The sequence below is a fragment of the Primulina eburnea genome, unplaced genomic scaffold (genome assembly GCF_022965805.1).
Source record: "Primulina eburnea isolate SZY01 unplaced genomic scaffold, ASM2296580v1 ctg532_ERROPOS1188953+, whole genome shotgun sequence".
Taxonomy (NCBI): Eukaryota; Viridiplantae; Streptophyta; class Magnoliopsida; order Lamiales; family Gesneriaceae; genus Primulina; species Primulina eburnea.
In genome coordinates, this window is record NW_027331326.1 from 1 (window position 1) to 2,854 (window position 2,854).

Sequence of the window (2,854 nt, forward strand, 5' to 3'; positions counted from 1 at the left end):
AAGCAGATGCAGGAACTTCTTGACAAGGAATTCATTCGCCCGAGTTTTTCAACATGGGGCGTGCCAGTCTTATTTCTGAAGAAGAAGGATTGTTCGATGAGGCTCTGCATTGATTACCGGGAATTGAACAGAGTTACAGTGAAGAACAAATATCCACTTCCGAGGATTGGAGATATATTTGATCAGTTACAGGGAGCTTCAGTATTCTTCAAGATTGATCTACGTTCCGGTTATCACCAGTTGAGGGCGAAAGACGTCGATGTTCTCAAGACTGCTTTTAGGACTCGTTATGGCCACTTCGAATTCCTTGTGATTCCGTTCGGTTTGACAAATGCGCCAGCGATCTTCATGGATCTCATGAATCGTGTATATCAGCCGTATCTTGATCAGTTCGTGATAGTATTCATAGACGATATTCTATTCTACTCAAAGAATCAAGAGGATCACAGCAGACATCTGACCACAGTATTGTATGCCTTGCAAAAGCACAAGCTGTTCGAGAAGTTCAGTAAGTGCGAATTCTGGTTAGAGAAGGTGGCGTTCTTAGGCCACGTCGTTTCTAGCAGCGGTATTGAGGTAGACCCAGCGAAAGTTGCAGCAGTCAGAGATTGGGTTGTACAGCAAAATGCATCTGAGATCCGTAGTTTTCTTGGGCTAGCAGGATACTATCGGAAGTTTATTCAGGGATTCTTCTCTATCGCAGTTCCACTCACGTCGTTGACTAAGAAGAATGCTAAGTACGTGTGGAGCGATGAGTGTCAGAAGAGCTTCGATTCCTTAAAGCAAGCTCTTATTTCAGCACCGGTATTGGCCATGCCTTCAGGGCCCGGAGATTTTGTTTTGTTTACCGATGCTTCGAAGCTCGGTTTAGGCGCAGTGTTGATGTAGCATGGGAAGGTGATAGCGTATGCTTCTCGTGAGTTGAAGATCCATGAGAAGAATTAACCTACCCATGATCTAGAGTTGGCAGCCGTAGTATTTGCATTGAAGATTTGGAGGCTTTATTTTTACGGAGAGAAGTGCCAGATCTTTACTGACCACAAAAGCTTCAAGTACTTCTTTACGCAAAAAGAGTTGAATATGCGTCAGAGGCATTGGTTGGAGCTAGTGAAGGACTATGAATGTGACATTAGCTACCACCCTGGCAAAGCTAATGTAGTTGCAGATTCGTTGAGCAGGAAAGTCGCGGTGATGGATCATTTGGTGATTCCGAGATCTCTTCAGTTTGAGATGCAGATGTTTGATCTAGAGACATATCCTCGAGATAGAGTTCTCCGTCTATCTACTTTGACGATTCAGTCTTCTCTTCTAGATCGTAATCGCAGTGGACAGCTAGCAGACGAGCAGTTGGCGTAGTGGAGGCAGAGAGATGAGGCCAAGGGCAGTATCTTGTATACAATTAACGATGGTATTGTGAGATATCGAGGCAGAATGTGGGTTCCTAGAAGCGATTCCATTCGAGCAGATATTTTATCTGAGGCCCATATATCGTCGTACTCTATTCATCCTGGAAATATGAAGACGTACAAAGATTTGCAGTTATTGTATTAGTAGCCCGGAATGAAGAAGGATATCAGATGTTTTGTATCCGAGTGTCTGACGTGTCAGTTAGTAAAAGCGGAACATCAGAGACCAGCAGGTATGTTCAAGCCCCTTCCTATTCCCGAGTGGGAGTGGGAGAATGTTACCATGGACTTCGTTGTAGGTCTGCCGAAGTCAGTTAGAGGGTCAAATGTTATATGGGTGACTGTTGATCGTCTTACTAAATCAGCACACTTCTTGCCTATTAAGACGACTTTCGCCATGATTCAGTATGCAGAGTTGTATATCCGGGAGATAGTCGACTTTATGGCATTCCCATTTCTATAATGTCTGGCCGAGATCCTCGATTCACTTTCTCATTTTGGAAGAGTCTGCATTCAGTTATGCGTACAAAGTTGTTGTTTAGCACATCCTTCTAGCCTCAGACAGATGGTCAGTCAGAGAGAGTTATTCAGATTTTGTAGGATCTTCTTCGTGCATGTGTCATCGATTTCTCAGGGAGTTAGGAGTAGAAGTTGCCATTGGTGGAGTTTACCTATAACAACAGTTTTCAGTCGTCTATAGGTATGGCTACATATGAAGCACTGTACGGTCGTAAGTGTAGATCGCCTATTCATTGGGATGCAGTAGGGGAAAGATCAGAATAGGGTCCATAGATTGTTCAGCAGAATGCCGATCTAGTAGTCAAGATCTGTGATAGGATGAGGACTGCTCAGGTTGACAGAAGAGTTATGTGGATCAGAGGAGGAGAGATCTAGAGTTTGTCGTTGGCAACCATGTTTTCGTGAAGATAGCACCTATTAAAGGTATCATGCGGTTCGGGAAGAAAGGAAAGCTCATTCCGAGATTCATCGGACCATTTGAGATCCTCGACAGAGTTGGGACGTTAGCTTATCGTGTTGATCTTCCGTCGAATCTGGCCGGAGTACACAATGTGTTCCACATCTCTATGCTGAGTAAGTATATGGCGAATCCTTCGTATGTCTTGAACTTTGAGCCGTTGCAACTCACTCCGAACCTGTCTTATGAGGAAAGACCAGTGAAAATCTTAGACAGACAGGAGAAAAAGCTGCGGAACAAATTGGTTAAGTTAGTGAAAGTCAAATGGCTTAATCATTCGGAGGAGGAAGCTACGTGGGAATCTGAGCCAGAGATGAAGAGTCGTTACCCCGAGTTATTCGATAAGTTTTAATTTCGAGGACAAAATTTCTTTAAGGGAGAGAGAGTTGTAGAACCCGAAAATCAAATTACGTATAAGCCATCCATAGTGCTATTATTTAAATTAAAAATGATTTATATATATATATATATA